The sequence below is a fragment of the Geotrypetes seraphini genome, chromosome 14, assembly GCF_902459505.1.
Source record: "Geotrypetes seraphini chromosome 14, aGeoSer1.1, whole genome shotgun sequence".
Classification (NCBI taxonomy): Eukaryota; Metazoa; Chordata; class Amphibia; order Gymnophiona; family Dermophiidae; genus Geotrypetes; species Geotrypetes seraphini.
In genome coordinates this window covers 48,694,894-48,722,498 of record NC_047097.1, presented here as the reverse complement: position 1 = coordinate 48,722,498, position 27,605 = coordinate 48,694,894, and the positions used below count along the sequence as shown (strand labels likewise).

General features: G+C 42.9%; 1 protein-coding gene across 7 annotated transcripts in view; it reads left to right on the top strand.

Moving 5' to 3' along the window:
* The window catches only part of TCF12 (transcription factor 12), an 807,409-nt gene that overhangs the window by 105,661 nt on the left and 674,143 nt on the right, over positions 1–27,605 (top strand). Inside the window, exon 1 of one of the 7 annotated variants that reach the window (XM_033920044.1) lies at positions 32–240. The exons of the other annotated variants lie outside the window; for them this stretch is intronic. The gene's annotated coding sequence lies outside the window, so the exon portion shown is untranslated. Of the gene's footprint in view, positions 1–31; positions 241–27,605 lie in introns of those variants that run through there. 7 annotated transcript variants of the gene reach the window in all.

The window sequence follows — 27,605 nt, the reverse complement described above, 5'->3', positions numbered from 1 at the left end:
TTTTTGATTACCATTCTTTTTTTCTTTTTAGGTAAAGCTGTGTAGTTTTAGATAATCTGAACTGACATCAAATGCTGCTTGATATCTACCATAGCTGCAAGTGAAATCTGCTCCGTTTCGGTGACATAGTATGTCTTGTGCCGCGAGGAAGAATCAGTCAGTGTGGGCATCTTTCATTTTCTGCCATGGGTTGACTGCGACTTGGTTACTGAGGAGCATGCTGTTCCCATAGCAATGGAGGTACTTTGAAGGCAGGATTCTTGGCAGGGCTTGTTGCACCTTTTAAAGTGCTTGGCGTGTTGATGTGAAAGTGTACTGTCAGATAAGCATTTTACTGGTGCTCCTGTAGGAAGAGGAAACAATTATAATATTAATCTTTCATAGGATAGCTTAATCCTGCAGAGGTAAAAATATTATGCTTTGCATTTCATTTCATCACATTTTGGTTGTTTGAACAAACACATTCCTGTATGCTGTTGATTACTGGAAATGCCAAACATGAAGATGATGTAATGGAAGTTCTTAAGTAGATGGAATTGTTCTGGGTTTAAAAAAAAAATGCTGCCTTTGCTTTGATAAAACCATAATAATGTTTTATATGTTGCAAACTGTGATATAAATGTATGCTCTCCATTTTGGTCTATATTATCACTGTAGATCAATAGCCATATACTGTATTTATGTGGTGTTTGTGGTCTGTGGTGCATATGTAAATTTTAACAGTGGTGTAATTTTACAGAGTGTATTCGGGGCCATTTCTGGTGCAGGTGATGCACTGAATGGGAATGTTGATGCTGGTGCTTCTCCTCACCTCTCTCTCCCATAGCCCTGAAGGTTAGCGGCCTCCTTGCAAACTTGTTCATCATTTTCTTTGTGTGTAAAGGCAGTAGAGGTGTCCTGGAAAGGTTGGGAGCAGTAGTGGCAAAGCCAGGGAGATTGTGAGAGATTTTGAGCTGTACATTTAACTCATGTTGATCACAAGCAGGAAATTGTTTGGGGCAGGGGAAATTTCTTCCAACTTCTCATTCTCTGCTCTCATTCTCTGCTTTCCCTGGTGGTAGACCCAGCTTGGGGCTCCTAGCGATGCCCCTTGCTAAAAAGCACCCCGGGTCAACTGTTCTGCATACCTTACTCCAAATACAGACTCGTGAGTCTGTTGACATTGACTAGGACTGATTTTTGTGCTGGGAAGTTCCATATCCCCTAAGATGATACAGTGGAATCTACGACAGTTTCACTTTACAGAGACTGTGGTGCACAGCTTTTCACTACAGAACGGGATGTTATAGGATTCATTTGTGCATCCGAAAGAGAAGATTATGAACATTTATGTTTATTGATTCATCATCAATATCCAGACTCCTGAGGCAGGCCCTTTTGGGCTGAAACACGATTGTCACTTGAACATCGATTAGTCACTTTTGTTGTTTGTTTTCTACAGTGGAATCTGCAGCATCTAGCAAAATTAATCCAGTGGGGCTATGGGTAATATTGACTTCCTCAGCAACAGCAGCAGATGAATCCAGAGACTAGTGGGGATAGCACACATCTACCAGCAGGCGGAGATAGAGAACTGATTAACAGGTGGTCCTATTGGTTGGCACTGCCCCTGTATCTCCAGTATTCTCTATCTCCCAGCAGGTGTTGGTCGCTGTTCCACGAGCTCCTGGATTCTGGCTGGTTTTAGGTTTATTCTACTGTTGAGAATTTTTCTCTTCAGTTAGATTGGGGTGATTGGCTGAGCGGTGCCAACTTTGAGAGTCACACCTGGGCCCCCCAGGTCCCTGCTCCACCATCCTCTCTGGTGGATTGAGGTTTCTTGCTGGTCTTCTGTGTTTTCTTAATTCCCTGCAACAAGGCTTACAAAAAAAAAAAAAAAGGACCAGTGTGCTGCAGCTGGACGGTGCTTTGCTATCACTCCCAGACTGCAACTACCAGCCTTAGCAAAAGGTGGACTCGGGTGAGAGTTGGAATACTGTGTCCAACACTGGTCTCCATACCTCAAGAAGGATATAATTCTACTGGAAAGGGTACAGAGGAGAGCTACGAAACTTGTCAAGGGATTTGAGAAATTGAGCTATAAAGAGCGCCTTAGGAAATTGGGATTGTTTACCCTCGAGCAGAGAAGACTGAGAGGGGATTTAATAGAGACTTTTAAAATAGTAAAGGGATTTGATAAAATCGACCAAGAAGAAGCATTACTAACCTTTTCGGATGTGACACGGACAAGAGGTCACAGACTGAAACTGAGTGGCAGCAGGTTCAGGACAAATGTCAGGAAGTTCTTTTTTACACAGCGCGTGCTGGGAATTTGGAATGCTCTCCCGGAGGATGTTGTGACGGAGATTACTGTTCTGGGATTCAAGCGCAAGTTGGATGCACACCTTCTTGCAAATCGTATTGAGGGCTATGGTATATCTGGGTCTCCAATCAGGAGTACCTAAAAGGGCCGCCGCGTGTGCGGATCACCGGACTGGATGGACCTCGGTCTGATCCGGTGAGGGCTTTTCTTATGTTCTTATGTTCTTTCTGTTGATTGTGCTGGTTTTCTTAGGTCTGCCGTTTGGTCGCTGGGGTTGTTGTGCCCCGGGGTTTCTTTTGGGTAGTTGCTCGGCAGTTGTAATGGCGGCAGAGACGGTTAAGAGGTGTTCCTGCTGTGGGAAGCGGCGATCACCGTCGGGCCTATGTTCTGCGAGTTGCAAGGACGTTGTAGGGGAAGACGTGCAGATCGCGTCTGATACGCCGGTAGTTTCCCGCACTGGGGGAGTCGGGCCTGCTTCTCTTACGCTTGCAGCTGCTTCTCCCACGCTCACGGCTGCTGTCGTTCCGCTTCAGTGCATGTCAGCGGCCACGCCGGTGGTCAGCAGCGTTGCTTCCTTTGCAGGGCAGATTTCGGGGCAGGAGAAAACTTTTGCTCTGCAGGCTCCATCGAATCCAGTGGTGTTTTCCCCGGAATTTGTAATGTTAATGCACAAGGCTTTTTAATGCAAAGCTCTCAGCCTGCTCAGTGTCTGGACTGTTCTTTGGACCAGGGATCGGTCCTTCAGGCCGGTGGTCCTCCTCTGGAGTCTCAGGCCGCTAAGAGATGCAGGATGACACCTATGGACGGCGGGCGGTGACCCTGCTCCAGACTTTGCCTTTTCTTTGTCTCAACCAGAATCTCTGGAAGACGGGGAGGTGGCAGATTTGGAGCTTGAGGAAGCGCTGGCTAGGGAATTGATGATCCTACCGTGCTCCGTCTCTTTCATAGAGAGGAATTGCCCTTCTTTATTACCAAGGCACTGTAGGGCCTTAATATTTCTCAACAGGAGGTTTCCGCATCTGGCTCGGCTAATCTTCTTATGGCAGGCACTAGGAAACCCGCAAAAGCGTTTCTGGTGCATGAAGCGATGCTGAAGCTTATTTCGGCGCAGTGGGACACGCTGGAGGCTGGTCTAAGGGTGGCCAAGGCTATGCGCCAGTTGTATCCCATCTCTCAGGACGAGCTTGACAGATTTAAGAACCCCAGGGTGGACGCTTTGGTGGCTGCGGTTACCAAGAAGACTACCTTGCCGGTTGAGGGAGGTATAACCCTCAAAGACATTCAGGATAGAAAAATTGAATCTTCTCTCAAGCTGTCCTTTGATGTAGCGACGGTTACCTTGCAAGCTGCAGTGTGCAGTTCCTATGTGGCACGGGCTTGCCTACATTGGGCTCAAGGTATGGCAGATAAGATGATGGAGACCAGGGTGCCTGTGCTGTCCGATTTTCCAGATGTGGAAATGGGTCTAGCTTATATGGCGGACGCCCTCTATAATATTATTAGGGCTTCGGCGAAACAAATGGCTCTGTTTGTTGTTTCTTGACTTTCCTTGTAGCTCTGTCACTGGGCAGCGGAGTGGCTTCCAAGCTTAGACTCGTGCGGCTTCCTTTTAAGGGCTGCTTGTTATTCGGGGATGATCTAGATAAATTGGTGAAGGATTTTGGGGATACCAAAACGCAGCAGTTGCCGGAAGATAAACCTAAGGCCCCTGTTGAAGGCATTGTCTGCCAGGAATCGTTTCCGGGATGTCAAGAGGTATCGGCCTGGTAAACCGTCCTTTCCGCCTTCGTACGGTTCTTCCTATAATTCTAGGCCTAGGTTTTTGCAAAAGAATTCCTTTCGTCCTACCAAATCCCAACCTGCTCAACCAGCCCGTACCCCGGCCTTACACAATTCCGAATGTCAGCTCCCTCCATCGTGATCATAGGGGGTCAATTGTCTTCCTATCTGAAGGAGTGGGCCAAGATAATGTCCAATCTGTGGGTTTTGGACATTATTCGAGAAGGATACAAATTAGAATTTTCCTCTCCCGTCGCAGATTCTTTCTTGGTCTCCCCGTGTTCGGGGGTGGCGAAAGGGGAATCGGTGCAAGTCACCCTTCAGGTTCTTTTGGACCTTGGGGCAGTAATTCCCGTTCCTCCGGAGGAAAGGGGGCAGGGAAGATATTCCATTTTTGTGGTGCCCAAAAAGGGGGGCTCGATCAGACCTGTCTTGGATCTAAAGAAGGTCAATTGCTTCCTACGGGCATTTCTAGATGGAAACAGTACGGTTGGTCATTGCGGCTGTGTGGCCGGGGTAATTCCTTATGGCACTCGACCTCAAGGAAGCTTATCTGCACATTCCTATTTGGCCCCCGCATCAGAAGTATCTTCGCTTCGCGATCCTTGGCCACCAATATCAGTTTCGGGCCATGCAGTTTGGACTGGCCATGGCTCCACGTACGTTCTCGAAGGTCATGGTAGTAGTGGCGGCTTTCTTTTGCCAAGAAGGGATTCGGGTACATCCTTACTTGTACGACTGGTTGTGGTAAGCAGATGTTCATCTCCCCTCACCCCACAAATACTCCCGAATAAACCCTATTTGGGTCTTCCAGGCAGGAGAGTTTGGCAGTAACCCAAAGAGAGATCTCTCTTCTCCAATCTTTGGGGTGGGTCATCAATTTTCCAAAGAGCTCTCTTACCCCTTCTCAATCGTTGGAGCATCTGGGGGTGCATTTCGACACAAGTCTGGGGAAGGTGTTTCTCCCCATAGACCGGGGAGTGAAATTGCAATCTCAGGTTCGCATGCTTCTCTGGTCATCCAGGCCGAAGGTTTGGGATTATGTGCAAGTTCTAGGGTCGATGGTGGCGGCTCTGGAGGTGGTTCTCTGGGCTCGCTTCCACATTCAACCGTTGCAGCAGTCCCTTCTCTCCCGGTGGTCTCCGGGACTACAGTCGTCTTCGGTGGATGTCTCAGGTAGCGCTCAGCATGCATTGGTGGCTCTGCGAGATCAATCTGTTCAAAGAGATGCCACTTGCAACACCGGACTGGATCATAGTTACAACAGATGCCAGTCTGCTGGGATGGGGAGCTCAGTGCCTTCAATCTTCAGCGCAGGGGGTCTGGTTTCAGGAGGAGGCTCATTGGTCGATCAATATGCTGGAGTTGAGAGCGATCAGGCTAGCGCTTCTCGCGTTTCAGTCCATGATTCAGGATCGTCCGACGAGGGTCTTTGCAGACAATGTCACGGCGGTGGCTTTTGTCAACCCGCAAGGAGGTACGCGAAGTCCTCAATTGGCCAGCGAGGCTATGGTGCTGCTTCAGTGGGCGGAGGTTCATCTTCCTCTTCTCTCTGCGGCGCACATTGCGGGGCAGGCAAATATTCAGGCGGACTTTCTCAACAGAAATCTTCTGGATCCTGGGGAATGGGAACTCTCCGCTCGGGCATTCGACCTGATTGTTCAGAGGTGGGGACTTCCAGAGATGGTCTCATGGCCTCATCTCTAAATGAAAAGCTGCCTCGGTTCTTCAGCAGACGCAGGGAGATGGCGTCCGAGGGGGTAGACGCTTTGGCTCTTCCATGGCTTCCGAGTTGTCTTCTTTATGTGTTTCCTCCTTGGCCGATGATAGGTTGGGTACTACATCGCATCACTCACTTTCCAGGCATGGTGATACTGGTAGCTCCGGATTGGCCGCGTTGTCCTTGGTATGCGGACCTGCTGCGTCTGTCGACGGGTGATCGGCTAGCATTTCCCATGACTCTGGATTTGCTAACTCAAGGTCCGATATGCATGGAAAATCCGTCCCACTTTGGTCTTACTTTTGGCTCTTGAAAGGTCGTGACTGAGACATAGGGGATATTCAGAGCCAGTTATTTCCACTCTTCTCCAGGCCAAAAAGAGGTCTACTTCTGCCTTGTATGCTAGAGTCTGGAGGGTTTTCGATTCTTGGTATTCTGCTCAGGGTCTATCGTCCTTCCAGGCTTCTCTCTCTTCCATCCTTTCCTTTCTTCAGGAGGGAGTTGGCAAGGGATTGGCCTATAATTCTCTTAAGGTTCAAATGGCCTCTATAGCTTGTTACAGAGGCCGCGTGGCTCGTTCTTCCCTTGCGTCACAACCTGATGTGATTCGATTTCTAAAAGGGGTGCAACATATTCGTCCCCCTATTAAGAAGGTTTGTCCGGAGTGGAGTCTTAAAGTAGTCCTTGGGGGGTTGCAGAAGTCTCCCTTTGAGTCTTTGTCGAATGCAACTTTGAAGGATGTAACGTTGAAAGCGTTTTTTCTTGTCGCCATGGCTTCGGCCAGACGGGTGTCTAAGTTGCAGGCGTTGTCTTGTAGAGATCCTTTTTTGCACATTTCAGATTTGGGGGTTTCTTCCTAAAGTGGTTTTAGCCTTTCATGTTAACCAGTCTCTCTTTCTTCCAGCCTTCCAGAAAGAGGATTGAGGGGAGAAGTTCTCTTCACTGCGGTTCCTAGATGTACATAGGATCCTTCTCCATTATCTCAGCCTTACTAATGACTTTTGACGTTCAGACCACCTCTTTGTGTTATTCGCAGGCCGCAACAAGGGTTTGGCTGCGTCTAAGGCTTCCATTGCTCGATGGGTCAAGGAAACCATTGCTTCCGCTTACTTGTCTTCAGGTAAGCGGTTGCTAGACAGGCTTCATGCCCATTCCACTAGAGCACTGGCTACTTCTTGGGCGGAGTCCAGCGATTTTTCTTTGGAGGAGATTTGTCGGGCGGCTACTTGGTCTTCTAAGAACACTTTTTCTAAGCATTACCGGTTGGATGTGGCGGTGCGTGCGGAGGCTGCCTTTGGTGCGTCGGTTATTGCAGAGCCGACGTTCGCGTCCCACCCTGATTGAGGATTGCTTTGCTACATCCCACTAGTCTCTGGATTCATCTGCTGCTGTTGTCGAGGAAGGAAAAATTATGTTCTTACCTGTTAATTTTCTTTCCTCTAGACCACAGGTGTCAAAGTCGGTCCTCGAGGGCCAGAATCCAGTTGGGTTTTCAGGATTTCCCCAATGAATCTGCATGAGATCTATTTGCATGCACTGCTCTCAATGCATATTCATTGGGGAAATCCAGAAAACCCGACTGGATTCCGGCCCCTGAGGAGGGACTTTGACACCCCTGCTCTAGACGCAGCAGATGAATCCCCCCTTTCTGGCTATTGGTTCTCTGTTTCTGTTTTCTGTGTTGCTGGAGTTTTGTTATAGTTGGTAGTTGTTTTCTCTAATGTTGCCTTTGCAATTTTTTTATGAGAAAGAAGTTTTTTGCATGTTGACCATATTTCTGGTTCCGACTGCTTGGGCAAGGAGCAATACTGGAGATACAGGGGGAGTGCCAACCAATAGGACCACCTGTTAATCAGTTCTCTATCTCCGCCTGCTGGTAGATGTGTGCTATCCCCACTAGTCTCTGGATTCATCTGCTGTGTCTAGAGGAAAGAAAATTAACAGGTAAGAACATAATTTTTCCTTCTTTTCTATGACCAGTAGCTACAGTAGCATAGTGATTCCTCTAATTCTTGGAGTCCATTTCCCAGTCTTGGCAAGAATTATCTGGATTTCTAAAACCTAAATATGTTCAGCAGACTCCAGCTTGCACCTCTCTTTCTCTCAACTTTACTGTGCATGTTGTTGACCTGGAAATCCCTGGACTGGGACTTGCCTAGTAGAAGCAACTATTAATAATAATCAATGATGAAATAGATGATTTTTTATGTGATCAGACAAACTAACAAAATCAAAACAATGGCCGTCTTAAGGAGCCTTGCTGATTTTGGGTTTCTCATTACTTTAAAAAGAAAATTTTGTACTAGGGGTAATAACTGTGTGCTATAAAAGACGTCAATTTAAATGGCAACTTCTGTATCTGTTAGAAATTTTTAAGTGCTGGCTTTTCTCAAGATAACTATGCTGAATATCCAGATTATATTTAAATATGAACTGCATTGTTTAGATCAGTGTATCATAAACTGCATGTCGTGGTGAGATTCCAAGTGTGCCGCAAGATGCCGGGGAGGAGGAGAGGTGCAGGCTGACTGCCTACAGGACGTGCCTCTCAAAGTGAGAGGCACGTCCTGTAGGCAGTCAGCCGGCACCTGCGCCTCTTCTCCTCGCCAGTGCCCCTCCTCTTCTCTGTGCCCCTCCTGCTCCAGCAGCCCTGGCTGGTGGCTCAGGACCCCATCTGGAGACCTTCGTGCATGCGCAAGGTGTCGACGTGATGATGTAACGCATGCATGTGACATCCGCACTTTTCTGGGTGCCCTCCAGCTGCGGCCTGGAGTTTTCTGTGCCACCGAGTAGAAATGTTTGCAGGACACTGGCTTAGATATTGATCCTGACCCACTAGAATATAACAGCAGATGAAGACTACAGGTTATTATCAGATTGTTTATACCACATCCATTCCATGTGCTATGAGTGCAAATGCTGTGTATTTTAGCTTGGGAACTTAACAAATAGGATGATGATGAATTATTAGAGTGTTGCCTGGATTTCTAAATATGTACAGCAGACTCCAGCTTGCACCGCTCTCAAAGATGGCTGTTGGGCAGGCTGGATGGACCATGCAGGTCTTTATCTGCCATCATTTACTATATTTATTTGATTGATTTTTGTAGTCTGTCCTAAAGGAGCTCAAAATGGGTTACAAATCAGGAACTCAAGCATTTTCCCTATCTGTCCAAGCAGGCTCAGTGTCTGTCTAATTCACCTGGGTCAGCGGAAGATTAAGTGACTTGCCCCGGATCACAAGGAGAAGTGCAGGGATTGAACCCACAACCTTGGGGTGCTGAGGTTGTAGCTCTAATCACTACGTCACACTCTCCTGTTCTGTAGAGCCCTTCTCTGAAATATTTTATTAGGTTTCTCCTGAACGTACCTTCCCGGAGCTTTTGTAAGTTATTTTTCAGTGCACGCTTGCTTGTCTGCCATTTACATGTGTAAAATTCTTTGCACGTGAAAATTATGATTTTAGAAAGCTTCTATTTACATTTAGATCAGCAACACACACAGTGTAGAAGAGGGTATGTTGTGAGCAACTGGAAAATAATTTCCTGTATATCTGATTTTGTAATGGCAATACCTGCATATTGAAAAATAAATTTTGGCTGTTGGCCGGTGCTAAAAACCACGCTACAGTTTTGTAAAAGGGGGTAAGGTAGACATGTCAGCTGACAGCATGTTTGGAGATAGGGTTTTTATCAGTAAATATGGGGAGGGGGCAACTGTGATTACACATATACTGTTAAAAGCCACCTCAAAGTTTCATGAAGTGTTTTCATTTGACTCTTCAAGAGTCAAACCACACTAGAAGAGAAGGACCAATGTTCCACACGGATTCTGATACAAGCAACAACAAAAACAGTGGAACAGAAGATCTTGGACATACAGGAGATTTCAAGTGCAAATGTTTATTGCTTTCAAAATGTCATTTAGTAACTTCATAAAAAGATCTACCTTAAGTACAAGAAGTCTGTATTGAGATTATAACAGTAATTGCACCATATGCTCTTAGGTCACAAAATATTCTGTGAACACAGGACCCTACACAGGCCATGTTTCGGCAGTATTTTGCCTTCCTCAGGGGCGCTGATGCTTGTGCTAAGGGAGTTTGTTAAAGACTACCATCTCCAGTCAGATATCGCGTTTTCTCCATTAGAAGTTGTTTGTGTCGTGAAATCATGCTTATAACTCACAGCCATTCCCCTTGGATCTCAGGTTAAAGATTACCATAAGGGCATGACAGGGGGAGTAGTGGGAATGGGGGGGGGGAGGCGGAGAGGAGGAAGGGGTGCTGACGTCCTGAGCAAGATGGTGCGTGTGTGTCTGTGTTTGGTGGTTATTAATTTGTTGCTCCCACTGTGCATGTTGCCAAATATATGCATTTCCCACAACCTTATAGGTATTTTACAGAAGTCTCTGCATTCAGTGAGCTTTTTTTGTAAATATCTTGTCATTATTAAAAATCTTGGCTTGGACTTCCTTTTTCCCTTTAGATGCCCTATGTAAACGTAGTCTTTTATGTTATGATCGCTGGTAGTAGGTCTTTAAATCATCTCATAAGAGTTTTTCCTTTCAGACCCTGCACCATATTGATGTCTACATTTTATATCCTTGTATGGTCTCTAGAACTGAACCTAGTATGCCAAAAGTCTCACTAAAGATCTGTACAGGATCTTCGTCATCCCCTTTTTTTTTTTTTTTTTATTGGGCATAGCATTCCCTATGCAGCTACATTTCACTATCTTAGCACACTGTTTTACTACACTGAGATCACTCCTAGCTTTGATCTCCTGACTGGTGGATAACATTTTATCTCCCTCCACAATGTCTAGTGTAGTGGTTTTCATTGCAAGGCCAGCAAACCAATGAGACCTCTGTGACCTCTGTGGTGGCCTGCGGAGCTTTGCAGAATATCATCCCCCCCTACCCCCTCTTCGGGATCCAGCACTTTTTGTTTCCAGTGCTGCAGTCCATGCTCGGCTAGCATGAATGAAATAAAAACGCTACCTTGGGCAGCACCGGAAGCTTTCCCTCTGCTATAGCTTCCTGTCCCTGTGATAGGAAGCTGTAGTAGAGGGAAAGCTTCTGGGGCTTCCAAAGGCAGCGTGTTTACTTCATTCACATTGCCTGTTGCCCGAAGAGTGCAAAAGTGCAACGCCTGAAACAAAAACTGCTGGATCCCAATGGTGGTGGAAGGGGGAGGGGAAGGGTAGAAAGGGGAAGAAGATGCCAACAGATCTATGTGGGAAGAAAGATGGGGAGGAAAGGGCAGAGAGGTGCACATGGATGGAGAGGAGGGGAAGACATGGAAAAGTAGACAGATTGAGAAGGAAGCAGAAAAATGGAAGAAAGTTGAAGGCTGAAAGTTATTGCCAAAGATGGATATAGGGCAGAAAGTGAAGGAGAGAAAAACAGTGAAGGATAAGAAGGTCTTGGAAACAATTAAGAGCAGAGCCAGGGAAAAAATGATTAAAAAAATAAAATTACCAGACAACAAAGATAGGAAAAATTATTGTATTTTAAATTCAATGATTAAAATATGTCGGTTTTGATAATTTACCTCTGCTATCTATGTTTTGCATTGTTCAGGAAGAAATGCATTTCTCTCTGTTTCTCTGGTGGTGGGTGTACTGCATGCTGAGTTTGGCTTCATGTGTTTCAGTTGTGTATATTAAGAATTTTAGTTTGTGGTCCTGTGGATTCATCTGTGGTCTGCATTGTGTGACCAAGGCCAAGTGTTCTGGTAGGAGTGAATGTTGAGAAGCGCTAATGTACCCAAAACATCCTGGCTTAAATATTAGCAAAGACCACTGGTCTAGTGCTTTATACTTTTTCCCATTTTTTTCCCAAGTGCAAGACATTGTACTTTATTTCTCTAAATTGCCTTTTATAAGCTAGCCAGTGTAGCAGCAATCCTTTGCAGAAGGCCACATATATACTCTTGCATAGCATGTATATTTTTGCTCTTATAAAAAAGGGCGATCCTGTAGATGTGTTTAGGCTGGGAATAAAACTACCTGCATATGATCTGAATTTTAAGAAATACTGCATACTTAAGCCATCTGCAGGTATTGCAGGTGCAGAATATGCAGGGACTTTTATACCCCACATTGATTAAAGTTCATTTTCAAAGAGAACTACCCAAAAAAGTAGCCACATATTACAGATATATAAAAGCACTCCTATTTACCTTGCTATCTAATAGCATAGTGAAAAATTGCTTTTGAGATGAAGATCAGACCTTTGTAAGCTGGTTTTCTTAGGTGATGGAACACTTGTTGTCTAACCAGGTCATTCTTGTAACTCAGTGGTCTCAAACTCGCAGCCCAAAGGCTGCATGCAGCCCACCAGGTACTCTTTTGAGGCCTTTGGTATTATAAAGAATGATTTTTTATGGAAAACTTGTGGCTTAAGTGTCCGGCTATTGTGTCTGTCGGTTGTGTTCTGGAACGTTGCCCACCTCATTCTGTAACCTCACGCAAGCGCTTTCTTGTGTCTCTACATGATTGTCCTCTCCATTCCATCTCACCTTCATATACAGATGCAGGAAAGTTCTTGTGTGAGGTTACAGCAGTGAGGTAGGCAACGTTCCAGAAAGTAAGGTAACCATTGGAGGCAATGCAGCTTGTGCGTGTGTCTGGTGCTGGAGAGCTCAAGGCATTTGTGGACGTGACCACCGGACACTTAAAGGCACAAGTTTTCCATAAAGAATCATTCTTTATAATACTGAGGGCCTCAAATTAGTTGGTCCAAAATAGTTGGTCCAAAATCTTGTCTCTTGCAGTTGATAATTTGATAGTTTTTCGCTTTCTGCATGTTGCACTACTTTCAGCTGTGTATAGCTGAAATTATCAGAAGCAATTAAGGAAAGATTTATAAATTATAGTTTATAAATATTTCCTTAATTGCTTCTGATAATTTCTGATTTCAGATAATCCACATTTTGGATTTGTAGGTACTTAACCAGCATGCAAAGTTGTCATTTCTTTAATAATCACAATCCTATTAGGCACTCTATGAAAAATCAGAAGTAGAAACAGTGTGAAGAATACAAAAAAAGAGGAAAAAAAGAGATTAAAATAGAATAGAGGACACTTTTGGGTGAGCCAATGACGAGTGCTGCCACACTTTACTGCAGGAATCAACAGCAGACAAGTGGCATTCTGAGATTCCCCTTGTGTCTTTTAAAAGTATTATAAGCTGCTTCATAAGGCATGATATAAATTTAAACAATATTTTGAAAAACCTTTGAGTGGATTTCTTAAATAAGACATTAACTATTTTTTCTGCGGCCTTCTAAGTACCTACAAATCCAAAATGTGGCCCTGCAAAAGGTTTGAGTTTGAGACCACTGTTGAAACTGGAGAACTTGACTTGAGTCTAACTTTGCTTTGTGGCTGCAAGGGAGAGCTAGGATTGAAAAATAGAGATCAGCCGTGGTGCACACACAGAAATACATCCTAACTTGCACATGTTTTCTCAATCAGGGATGGTCCTCTAAGTCTAAGCCTTTTCTTCATAAATATGGAATAGGAGAAAAGCCTTAGACTCCGGACAGGACAGCTGCAATTTATGGATGAGCTCCAAGAAAGAAAACCTGCCTTTTGGGTTTGTTTTCAGTGTGGTGTGTTCAGGCTGCATTGACACAATTTTCCAGTTTCCTTTTTGCCATTCATTTTCACTGACGGTTGATTTTCATTTTGAGAGCTTTTTAATTTCTCACGTCACTGGGTTTTACTTTACCATAGTCTTGCTTTGCAGCACCCAAGGCCAGAATTGCTAAAGCTTTTCTTCTACTCTGTGCCTACAGGAAGAAAAAAGCCCAAATTTTAGTGACCCTTTTATTTACCTGTATTAGTCACTTGTCAAACGATATATGGTTATACTAAAATTCATATAAGATGACTAAAGGGCATAAATGTATGTGTTCATGAGAAGAGGAGGGAGAGGGGGGTACAATAAACCCTTCAATACCTGAAAGATATCAGTAAAGCGAAAGATATCAGTAATGCAAGAGAAGAAAATCTTTTTCATGGGAAATAATGTTTTAGAATAAGAGGTTACACTATAAGATTCCTTAAAAAAGGGACAAGGGAAAGGAAATATAGATGTAGGGTCAACTAAGTGGAGATACATAGTTGAGGCTAAAACAGAAAGGGAATTGAGGAAACCCTCAAAGTCACAGGAGATTCCTAATTGTGAAAAAATAGAGTTCTGCTGTAGCATTGCAGGAAAAAACAAGGAAGGCAACCAAGTCACATCAAGGTCTGTGAGGGGGAAGCTCAAAGTGTCTAACTTGGCTCACAACTTACAAACCAAATATAATGTAATATGTCAAAGAACATGTCACATTAATTGATGTTATAGGGCGCTCACAGTGTGAACCCTCAGTGACAGGAGCTCAGCTCCGACACTTCACTTCTGGGTCAAACCATAAGCCTCCACCCGCACACCATCATCGAGCGCCCTGTGTGTGCAGAAATCAAACCAATCAACAATCAAAGTGAGTAAATGAAACTCAACACAAACAACCTGAGCGACCCCCACACAAACCCTGCCAGCCAAACCCCCTCAAAAAGCTCACACAAAATCACAAACAAAGTCAAAAACCATGCCAAAAAGTGAAAATCATATCCAAAAGAAACAATACTTATCCAAAACTGTTACACAATGGAAAAACCGCGCCAGGAGGAAAGGTTCAACCGCGCTGGTTTCGGGAGGAGCCCTTCTTCAGGAACCTGGCCTCCAACAGAACACAAGCAGAGAGGAAGGCTGGATCTAGAAACAGGGATGAAGTGCGAGATAATAAAATTTGCGGATGACACCAAACTATTTAATGGGGCTCGGACTAAAGAGGATTGTGAAGAATTACAAAGGGATTTGAACAAACTAGGGGAATGGGCGACGAGATGGCAGATGAAGTTCAACATTGAGAAATGTAAAGTACTACATGTGGGAAGCAGAAACCCGAGGTACAGCTATACGATGGGAGGGATGTTATTGAATGAGAGTACCCAAGAAAGGGACTTGGGGGTAACTGTGGACATGACAATGAAGCCGACGGCACAGTGCGCAGCGGCCGCTAAGAGAGCGAATAAAATGCTAGGTATAATCAAGAAGAGTATTACAACCAGAACAAAAGAAGTTATCCTGCCATTGTATCGGGCGATGGTGCTAGTTTTACTTTGGTTGCCAATATACCTTTTCCCACTAAATTGGCCTGGAACTTCCTCTCTGACGTCAGAATTGATGTTGCGGGGAGAGGCTTGTGCAGTCGCTGCACGAAGATGATGTTAGTGTGGAGGTGGCTTGGACAAATAGGTGGCAGTGGCCCGTTTTTAGCTTGCCTCCCTGCTCCTTCTGAAAATGGGACATTTTGGCATCCCGAAGCTGTGCATCGGGACAACGATGAACTAAAAATGGGACAGGTGAGCTAAAAACAGGATAGTCCCATTCAAAATGGGACATATAATAATTATAATAATAATAACAGCTTATATACCGCAATACCGTGAAGTTCTATGCGGTTTACAAATATTAAGCAAAGGTACAAATTGATTGACTTTAAGAGGGGAGGAAGAAAGAGGGTTAATAGGACAGAAGAGAGTGATTTTTGAGGAGAGAGTGATCAATAGAACAAGTTAATCGCTATAGAGGGGAGAGAGAAGAGAGGATCAGTTGTCTAGATACTTTAGGAACAGGTGTGTTTTTAGACGTTTCCTAAATTCCTCATAAGTAGTGGGCGAAAGCAATTGATAAAAGTCCTTTAAAATTCTGAATAATATTAGAATTGGTGATGTATAATTGCTTCACTGCTGGAAATTGCTCTCTCTTCACAAAGTTATTCTCAAACTGCCAGAAAGGACTTTTATCAAATTTATGATTGGGTCTCCTGAGGAAGAAAGCGAAACGGGGCTTCGTTGGGACCCCAAACCCTTCATAAAGTTAAGTTATTATTTTATAACTTACCCAGTTTCAGTGATGTTAACTTAATACTATTCATGAAGAAAAGAAAGCCATGACACATTGAAGCATTGAAAAATTGTGATACATTATTTATCTGTATCCTAGCTTGAAGTGTGATCTTAATGAAACAGTTACAATGATTGGAAAGTGAACTCTGTTCCATTCTTAGGAGGGTATATCCCTTCCTTGTAGAGTTTCATGCCTCTGAGTAACCTGGAAAAAATCTTGATCACACCATAGATAGGTTACTATTGTAACAGCAAAGTCAGTTCACATTTTTGACTAAAGTAATTTCTGACTTTTCCTAGTTTTTACTAGTATTACCCCCATGATATCAGAAGGAAATAGATATCTTTATGGCATGTATTGCATGGATAGGACTATTGTGTGGAGAGGGAAAGCTGGTTGATCATGCAAAGCACCAGGCTTGGAGGGTGCTGCAATTTTCATGGTTCACATATAGGTGTTGGGACCACCTAGTGTACAATAGATAGCACTGCACATTGTGGTCACAAGAAGAGCAGAGGTGCCGCAGTAGGTTGAGCAGCTGGGCATAAAGCAGAGAGACACTTGAGGAGAGCGATAACAGGGACTCCAGAACCATCAGCCACAAGCTGCTGTGTAAGGCATCGAGGAAACATTCTGGCTGTGGCAACAACAATGGAGGGAGACATCTGCATGAAATGAGCCATATTGGCAGTGATTGCTGTGTGTTTGGGGTGGTCTATGTGCCACATCTCGCTGGGAATTTCAGCCACGCAGTTCACATCTTAGTGGATACCTAGTCATATTTTAACTTTGTGGTGTAATTCATTTGGACCCCAGATGAAGGTTCCCCATATCCGAAACATGGACCGTGGCTGGTCCGCACCACAATTTTTTTTGCTGTGCATCATATAGATTGTTTTCATATTGTCTGCATCGCTTTTATCTGAGAAGAACATTTTTCCATCAAAGACTTTTAAACCAAGAACATCGTTTCCACAGTCCCTTTTGTTTTTGGGAGACTTCAGCCCACCTCACCTAGATCTTATGGAAAGGGTTAGTGAAAAAGCTCCATGGCGTAAATTATTTTTGGACTTTTGGATTACTTAAAATGTTAACTGTGTCCTTATTGCTCCGTGTCTCGAGCACTGTTAGTTAGCTGAAATTGTAAACTGTGAAGCCACAAGGTGTGATTGGATCTCTGAGAGGGAGCCACCAGGGATCTTTTTGTGGCAGGGGGCCAATTTGCATCCCCTTGGGGCTGACTAAATTGCCTCTCATCTTCTGTTCTCCAAGGATACATGCAGTTAGGATTTTCGGTGTTGCTCACATTGTAACTTTGTTAGTTCTACTCAATTTGTAGCATTTTTAATCATTGTAAACCGCATAGAACTTCACGGTCCTGCGGAATATAAACCGTTAGTATTATTATTTACAGATTAGCTCTAAGGACTAGATTCACTAACCTACCCGATTGTGACCGATCCATGTCTGATCTGGGCAGGTCCGATGGATTCTGTAACAACTAATATTCAAATGGGGTGATCGGAGGAATGCCCCCTTCTGCCGGCACGGATCGCTAGTGTGCAATCCTGACACATGCGCAAACCATCTGTAGATGGTCGGTGCATGCATCTAAGACCCATCTGAGCCGCGACTATTTTTTATTTTTTTTTAAATTCTTTATTGATTTTCCAAACTTCAATAGTGTAATACACAAATATATAACATATAATAAGTCAGTAAAAGTACATTCAACTTACAAATATACATAACCAACCATTTCCTCCCACCCATCCACCCAATGCTTATTCAATAAAACACATAAACATATATTTTCGCATTAACCTTACCCTTTTCAAATTAATAATACCCTCCCATCCACTCACCCACCCATCCACCCACCCAGTGATTAATCAATAAAACACAGAAACATAGATTTTTCCAATAACCTTTCCTTATTCAGCTTAATGATATTCTCTTACCTTCTTCCCACCCACCCTAAGTTTAAATACTCAAAGGTCAAAATTAGGACAGAAATAGCCTCCCCCACCCATCCTTCCCTGGATGTGAACAAAAACAAACCAAAACTGACTCATAATCAAAGACCTGCTATAGTGAAGTAATATAAGATGTCAACGGGCCCCAAACCAATTTAAATAAATTACTGGGCCCCAAACTATCTGCATTCATTTTTTCCCACCTATAGCTGGAGCACAGATTTGTCCACCAGAAAGGGAAATTTAGATGATCAGAATTCTTCCAATTTCGGGTAACCATCTGCATGGCTATTCCAGTCATGATAAGGAACAGAGACGGCATTTATATCGATCCATAAGGGGGCTTTACATATAGTAATGTTCCATATATGACAGCCTCATACGTCAGTGAAATTGGTGATTCCAATATGTTGTTAATCTTACCCCATATTGACCTCCAAAAGTTAAGTATCAAAGGACAATAGAACAACATAAAGTAAAAGAAAAAAAAGAACAACAGATGATCCAGTATCCCAATGTCTAGATGACAGTGCCAGCATCTATTCGATTTACCTGTGTAACCTATCCAGGGTCCAGAAGGATCTATGTAACAGAAAAACCCAAGTTTGTCTCATAGATGCTGATGCTGTACATCTCATCCTCCAAGTCCAAATACGCAGCCATCGAGATGCAGAAATATACTGCTTTATCTCAATGCTCCAAATGTCACAAAGACCAGTTTTTGGTTTTTTATTCAAGGAATCAGATATTAATTTATACCATCTGGCAGCCTGATGTCCTATAAAATCCGTCTAGAAGCTGCAAGCTATAATGATTTTTGAGATTCTGCCATTCAGGGAACCCTCTCTGAATGGCCTGCTTCAACTGCAACCACTTATAATTTTAAGACTTAGCAATACCAAATGTTTGTTGTAGTTGTGAAAACTCAAGCAATTTCCCATTTGACGTAACATCATCTAGTGTACGTACACCTGCCTGCATCCATTGCTTCCAGAAGATCCCAGATTTGCCAATTTGAATCTTGGAGTTTAGCCATAAGGATTGATAAGTGGATATCTCTACTGGAATATCTGTTAATTTGTTAATAAATTTCAAAGTTTTCCAGGTGTCCAATAAAATACTATTGTCCTTTACATAACTGGGTAATCTGATATTCAACACATGGAACAGTCTTAATGAGCTTCATAATGGGGACATCAATTGCCACAATAAATACCATCAATCAGGGAGATTTTCCATGAGCTTGGGGAGGATCCAGTACATACCTTGACGCAATCTTTATATTTTTATCTTTACTTTTCATAAATTGTTTCTTCAGGTACTTTAGCTAGATTGTGAGCCTTTGGGACAGTAAGGGAACTTCCAAGTATTTATTTTATTTATTGTATCTTTTAATGTATCATTTTTGTAAACCACTTAGAACCTCACATTATTAGCGGTATATAAGAATTAAATTAAAATTAAATATATAGGCCTGATGATATGTATAAAAATTGGGAAAATTTATCCCACCCGCCGCAATTGGTATTTCGAGCAGTTTTACCCAGACAAATAAATTTAGTAAGAATACTATTTAATTTCTTATAAAAAGACAACTGAAAATAAACTGGCAACATACCCATTTGGTAGCAAACCACAGGCAAAATCATCATTTTAACCGTCTGATCTCTCCCCCACCAGGACAGATGTAACGGGTTCCATTGCTCACACATTTCTGAGACCTTTAGCAATAAGGATCTTTCATTTACTTTCATTGTTTCTTCCAACGTTTTCTGAATCCAAATGCCTAAATATTTTATACCCTCTTCCTTCCAAAGAAAAGGGAATGTGTGAAATAATCCTTTTGGACAGTGTACGTGTAGCGGAAGAACCTCTGATTTACTCAAATTTATTTTATATCCAGAAAATTTTCCGAATCTATCAATCAAATTTAGTAAATGCAGAATGGTAGTTTCAGGATTTCTCAAATGAAGCAAAATATCATCTGCATACGCAGAAACTTAAAAAAAAAAAAAAAAAACACTTTACTTTTTAGCCCAGCGAGCCTGTGGTTTTAACTCGCTTTAAACCCACGGGTTAAAACCATGGGCTCGCTGTGTGGGGAAGGGCAGGAGAGATTTGGGGGAGAGTAGGGCGGCAGGCAGGAGATATTTGGGCAGTGTTTTGGGGGAAAGCAGGGCGGCAGGCAGGAGAGACTTGGGTGGCGATTCGGGAGAGTGCAGGGCGGCAGGCAGGAGATATTCGGGCGGCGATTCGGGAGAAAGCAGGGCGGCAGGCAGGAGAGATTCGGGGCAGCAGAGAGCAGGGCATGCAGAGAGCAGGGCAGAGAGTAGTGCTTCAATGGAGCTGGAGAGTCGGAAAGGACGTTTGCGACTGGTCCCCAGCAGTCGCTTCTTGGGTTGATCGGCCAGCCCAGTTGGATCAGGAAATTTGTTTTGTGAATCGTGTCCTTGCCTACTTTTCATGCCGTTCCCCTCATTTGAATGTGCAGATTGGATTTGGATCGGCAGAGAGGTAAGTGAATCGGGCCGGAGTAAAATCGGGTCGCAAAACGATCGGTACACAATCAGTTTGCTTTGTGAATCTAGCAATTACTCAAAATGCGCATGCTTTAAGAGTACAGTATTTTGAAAATGCACCTTGAGAACCAGAGCTGAGCAGGCTGTTTCCCCAAGGAAAACATTTTGGATAGTGTAGCTGGTTTTAAGAAAGGTTTGGACAGTTTCCTGGAGGAAATGCCCATATTCTGTTATTGAGAAAGACATGGGGAAAGCCGCTGCTTGCCCTGGATCAGTAGTATGGAATGTTACTACTATTTGAGGTTCCGGAATCTTGCTTACTCTGAGATAATGGAATGTTGCTACTCCTTGGGTTTTGACCAGGTACTAGTGACCTGGATTGGCCACCGTGAGAATGGGCTACTGGGCATGATGGACCATTAGTGTGACCCAGTAAGACTATTCTTAAGAAGCCCGGTAGCAATTAGAGGAGGGCAGGCATATGCTGCGGCCGTAAATAAATAAACTCCTTAGCGGAAAGTTAACCTGGTGTCTGTCTATGTTTTGGAGGGGGGGGAGGGGAGGGTAGACAGGAGCCCCCGGTGAGGCCTCCCCATCCTTATGTTCACATCAGACTACAAAATGCAGCATAGGATGAAATCTACTTTGAAAATTCATGCTTGTTATAAATTAAATTATCTTTTTCTTGCAATGTGAACACTACCAATTTTGCAGTATGTTGTTTCTAAGCCAAAAGTGTTTAATGTAAAGGTATATAATAGACTGAATTAATTCAAGAAAAAAACCCAAAACTGCTGCTCTTTGAAACTAGAGCATTCTGACTTCTTTTTCTATTTGCTTTACCATAGCCCAGTGTTATGAAGCATTTTATGGTGTATAAATGGAAGGCAGCTTTGTCTGTAGCTCTCCTTTAGTTAATGGATTAAATTAGGTTTGACAGCTGGATATGTGGACCACTGCCTTGCCCATGGCCATGATCTAATAACTTGGATATGGTAACCAGTCGTCTAAAAACATTCGGTAATGAAATACTTTTTGATAAAACATATTCTGACTGAAACAAGAAATAAGACTGTGATAATGTGACTAAATTTGCAACTGTGCCCTGAATTGTGAATATTTAGCAAGTAAATGCCCTTGGGATACTGAGAGAATGAGTATATACTTTGAGAGATGGCAGAGCTAATCATGGTATGAAAGAGGACATGGTTTTCCTACAGATATACAAAGGAGATAAATTATTAAATTCTCTATGTTGATTTAACCTGAAGGTATTAAGATGTTGGATGTTGGAATATTTTATTTTCCTACAAATGCTTTTTAATGTTGCTTGAGGCATAACTTTGCTTTTCTCTCTAAAACCAAGGGCAGATTCCTGTTTGTACAATGTTGGAAAAGTTTTCTTCAAACTGGCAAAAGGTTCTGGGCCCTGCAGGGCAGACTAATGGGAAAACACAGGTGACAGGATAATGAAGAAGCCCCGGGTACAGGTTACCTTCCTTCTCCCTCTTCCCCTTAAGTTGGAAGGTTATATTTGTAGGTGGGCTCCTAGAAATTCATATCACAACTTGTCTTCCTTTGTCTTCATGCAAAGTGAGCATACTTTGAACATCTGCTTAATTGAAACATTACTTTTTGACTTTACAGTTTTCTGCAAGATACGCCATAAAACTTTTTAATGTGTTTTTTTATTCAGTTCACAATTCATTTTCACAAAGTAGTAGTGTGGTGCAGTAGGAAATATTTACAACATTTTACATCAATTTTATTTAGGATACGACTCACTAAATTTCATAAGAATCAGCTGAGTTCTGTGGAAGATGAGACAAAAAACATTTTGATGTGGGGTTTTTTCCAGTTCACAGTGTAAATTCCAATTTTCTTCACAAAAATTATCTTGCTTAAGTAATACAGAAAGGAAGAATTATAGGAAGAATTTCATAAAAAGAAATACATTTCAAATCTTCATTAGACCACTTCTAAAAGGGGGAGAAGGCCTAAGAAAAAGTGAGGAAAACCATTAATTAAGGAGAAGGAAAAGGCTTAGCAGCATCAAGTCAATTCACATAATTTTCTCAGTTTTTCTGTCCTTACTTCCTATCAGGGAGGAGCAGAGGGCAAAATCTTTAGGTTTGTTTTTGTTTAGCCTTTTTCTGATTTTCAGATGTTTTAATCAGTTTGTTTCCCACGTTCTTTTCAGTGACACTTTTTAATCATGTTACTATGTAAATTTATTTTGCATGCACTATTGGGACAATTTGATGGCACTTAAGAAATAACATCAGGTCACTATTCAATTGCTGCGGTTCATGATTTACTCGCTGGCCACAGATATTCACTGGTTGATATTCAAAACAATTTAACTGCCCAGAAATGGCTGCTGAATGTTGAAATCATGTGTTCGAGGCTATCTGCTAATTTTCAGTGGTACTTAACTGGTGGTTATTGTTTATTTATTTATTTTAAAAATTTCTATACCGTTATAACTAAACGGTGTAAAAAATTACATACCTAATTTAAAACAAAATCATCATAACAGACATACATACAAATAATCCTTAAAAACCATTTTTACAAACTAAAACAATGTTAAAAAAGATCGTAAACAGTTCATCAGCTTTGCCAGAGAGGGCAATTATTGACTAGAAAAAGGCATCTACAAATAGTTGCTTTTGAGTAGTTTCCTAAATGTACCCTATTCATGGCAATTTCGAATTTAGCCCACAAGGGAGTTCCTTATTTTAACTCCTGCACAGCAGAAAGTCATTTTACCAGTCTCAACAAGCCTTGGGTTAACATTTGTCTTCAGTAAAGCTACATTTTCAGAACATAATGATCTGTTTGGTGCCTAAGTAAAAAATAGTTATTTTGGCAGTGTACCAGGGTGGAGCCAGCAGTTAACCATTAAGTGCCGATATTCAGGGTAACTGTATGAATGCCGATATTCAGGGTAACTGTATAAATGGGACTGCATAAACACAGTCCTATCTTGAGAGGTACTGCCGCTTAAGTTATGAATATCGATATAACCAGGTATGTGTGAGTGGGCTCCGCATAGACTGGGCATTCTGTGCAATGGCCAGCAAAATGCTCAATATTTTCTGAATATTGACCCCTCAGTGGTTATCTAGATTGTAGCTGATGATGAAAATCTGGACAGAGCAGAGAGTAACCATGTACCGTTTGGGAGGGTTTTTTCTTGTTGTTTGCTGCAATGAACCTGACTTGTATAGTTTTGGCGTTCTCACCCTGAAGGGCCATTCTCCCTTTTGAGTGGCGCGCTTATATCAGCGTAGTCACCTGCCACGGCACTGCGGCTACCCTAGCGAAGGCCGGGTGGGTGACAAAGGACAGTAAGTATAATCTATCTGAGTAATGACTACTGCCAGTAGTAGGATACGAATAGAGTTGGGAGTATGTAAAGGCTTAACAGCAGGAATACGATGCATAGCAATGAAGGATGAACATGTAAGAATGCTAATTTGAGATGCAAAGGTGAGATGAGAATCATACTGTGTGATGATAAGGATCAAGATGTTGTCAAGAAGCAGTAATAAAGGGCAAAGTGCACCAGGGTTTGGCAAGTGGATGGCCATGCATTTGTTGGAAGAGAATAGCTTTTAAAATAGACCATGTAGGAGTGCATGATTTGGAGTGAAATATCTTTAGGATTTATTTATTTGGCTTTTGCTTACACTTTTTTCAGTAGTAATTCAAGTACATTACATTCTCTGGAGACAAGCAGGGGAGATGTAGGTACACTTGATGTTTCATGTTTATTAAAATTTGATGCAAACACTTATAATTTCAAAGCGAACTACAAATGTAATAAAAATTGGGGTGACAAAAAAACATTTAGTTGCAAATACATTGACAAAATTATATAGACAGACTTACAGTCAACAGGAGGAGAGCGGGTGGAACTACAAAATTTTAGAGACAGGCAACAATGAAGGAGCACATAATAGGAAGGGGATGGGGAAGTCCTGGACTGATCCTATGTGTATGTGCTCTCTCCTAGCTAAAGTAGGCTTTTTGCTTATTGAGCATGTGCAGGGTGTCACTCCTCAGAGCTCCTCCCCTGTGAAATCAGTTTTTTCTTAGCTGCTCCTAACAGGTCACAGCTCTCCCCTCTCTCATACATATTTAATTTGTTAAAAAAGGAGCTTTTTAGCCACAAGTGAAGTGCTGTAGCCTACATGAACTGGAAAGGAACAGGGACACATCTGGTACATAGATCCCCCACAAACTTTGCTTTCTCCTCTTGATGCTGGAGGAGTTGTCTTTTGGTTTGTGAAGCTCCTTGAAACATGTGTGTGTGTTGCTGCAAATCATTTCCCTGCAGATCTGTTGGCAACTTTGTTGTTTTTTTTATTATGACTGTGCTAAGTTTTTGTTTTTTGGCAGGTCCATTTGGGCAAGTCTTATATAAAAGTAGTGCACATTATATATTCTCTAGTTTTACTATAAGCTGTTATATGCTTGTAAATCAGTGCTAGCACTACTTTTAACTTCTAATTAGTCATCGGGTCCCTTGGACGTCCCTTAATTGTGCTCCAGGTCCTTTGTTACTAAACTTACATCTTGTTTTTATTACTAATATATATACATCTGCTCTTGGTCCGGCCCACTAGTCAAAAGGTTTGCCCACCCCTGGCTTAGGCGCTCTTTGCAGCATCCTCTGGCTTCCCCACTGGCCTCCCGGTCTTACCTTTACCTAATTACGGCAGCCTGCAGAGAGGATCGCCGCTGTTGTAGCGATCCTTGCAGGCTTCCATCGTCCTCAGCAGCACGTTCCCGCTGCCGCGATCCTGCCCCTGACATCAGAGGAGAGGCGGGACCACGGCAGAGGGAATGTACTGCAGAGGCTGATGCTAACCTGCTAGGATCGCTACAGCATTTGTGATCCTTTCTACAGGCTGCTGTAATTAGGTATAGGTAAGACTGGGAGGCCAGGGAGGAAGCCGGAGGACGCTGGAAGGAAGTGGGGAACATGCAGGCCTTCAGGGTGGGTGAGGTGGGCTGGTGTAGAAGTACATGGAGGAAAGGGGGGTTCAAAGAGACTTGCATATGCCGGACTGGGGGGGAGGAAGGAGGGGAAGAAATAATGGGTCTAAAAACAGAGGAGAGGGAGAGAGATAGTGGAAAATGGGATTTAGGGAGGGAAGGAATAGAAAGGAAGAGAAGTTGGACAACAAGGGATGGTGTGTGTGTGTGGGGGGGGGGATAGAGATACTGGATAGGAGGGTAGTTGGGAAGAGAATGGGAGATATAGTGAACCCTGGGGTGATGGGGAGGAGGGAGAGATGGTGGATGACAGGGTCATTAAGAAAAGGAGAGATGGTGGATCTGGGGATGGTGGGGTCCATCACTGCAGCTGCAAGGATGGAGACAAAAAAAAGGAAAGATGCCAGACCTACGGGGGAGGGAAGGGAAATGGAAGGAGAGGATAGAGATGGAAGATGGATGGTTAGCATCAAGAAAGAAAAAAATGACAAATGGGCAGAAGACCCTGGCAAGCAAGTTATAGAAGACAACCAGAGCCTGGGACCAACATGATTTAAATAATGACCAGACAACAAAAGGTTGAAAATTAATTTTATTTTCTGTTTTGTGATTACAATATGTCAGATTTGAAATGTGTATCCTGCCAGAGCTGGTGTTAGATCGTGAATGTGAGCTAGGATTTAACAGAGAGAGGAAAAGATTTTTTTATTTATTTTGTTTACACTACAGTGCCAGTGTGGGTAGGAGAGTGCAAAGGGGGTGAAGAGGCTATAAAATAAACCTACCAGGATGTTTGAAAAAAACCAAAATAATAAACCACCTAATTGGGCAGGAAAATTGAATCAAATTGAAAAATCGATTCAATAGGCTTAATCGAATCAAAAATTTTTTTCCTGAATTGGGCAGCACTACTGCTCCTACCTCATCCCACTAGACCAGTGGTCGGCAAACCGCGGCTCGCGAGCCGTATGAAGCTCTTTAGCCACTTGAGTGTGGCTCGCGGCTCGTGTAGAGCAGGGGTGCCCAACTTGCTTCCCTTCCCCGTAAAGAGGACGCTGAAGCACAGGGCCAACCAAACTTCACCACCCGACGTCAATTCTGACGTTGGAGAGAAAGTTCTGGGCCAGCCAATCACTACCTGGCTGGCCTGGAATTTCCTCTCTGACGTTAGAATTGACGGTGGGTGGTGAAAATTGGTCGGCCCAGCCCTTCAGCGTCCTCTTTAAGGAGAAGGGAAGCAGGGAGAACTCAGTACTCGGCGGTGGCATGTTCCCCGATGGCAGCAGTGGCAGCCTATTCCCCGGTGGCGGCCTGTTCACAAATGGCAGTGACTTGGGGGAAGGCAGGGAGAAAGAAAGAAAGGGGGCAGGGAGACAGAAAGAAAGAAGGGAGATGGGAGACAGAAATATGGGGAGACAGACAGAAAGGGGGCATGGAGAAAGAAAGAAAGAAGGGCAGGGTGAAAGAAAGAAAAAGTTGGGGGAGGGAATGAGGTCTGGAGGAGAGGAAGCATACAGGAGGCTGAAAGAAGGGAAAAAATATTGGATGCACAGTCAGAAGAATAAAGTGCAACCAGAGGCTGATGAAATTACCAGACATCAAAGGTAGGAAAAATGATTTTATTTTCAATTTAGTGATCAAAATGTGTCCGTTTTGAGAATTTATATCTGCTGCTTATATTTTGCACTGTGACCCCCTTTTACTAAACCGCAATAGCGTTTTTTTAGCACAGGGAGCCCATGAGCATGGAGAGCAGCGCAGGGCATTCAGCACAGCTTCCTGCGCTAAAAACCACTATTGTGGTTTAGTAAAAAGGGAGGAGGTATATTTGTCTATTTTTGTATAATTGTACTGAGGTGACATCGCATAAAGTCATCTGCCTTGACCTCTTTGAAAACCCGCAGAATATAAATGATAATTAACATTTTCTCTCCATACAGTGTGCTTTGTGTATTTTAAAAATTTTATTGTTGGTAGATCATTTTGACTTGGCCACGAAGGTAAGGGGGAGGGAGGGAGGGGAGCTGCTGAAAGACATCTAGTAATCCTTGCAGGCTTGACTGTGCAGGGAATTATTTTTGTAAAATCATGTTTTGTTATGTGATTGGCATTATTTAGAATTTAATTTCTATGAATTAATAGAATGAAAATGATATAAAATTGCTTACTTGTTTTTATGTGTGTGCGTTGAAGAGAAGTGGAGAGAGAGTGGACTGAGGACGCTGAAGGGAAATGGGGAAACGAGAGTGGGGAAAAGACGCTGATTTATAAATTGACAATTGTACAGAATATTGTTTTTTTTTTATACTTTAATATAATAAGTTCAGTATAAA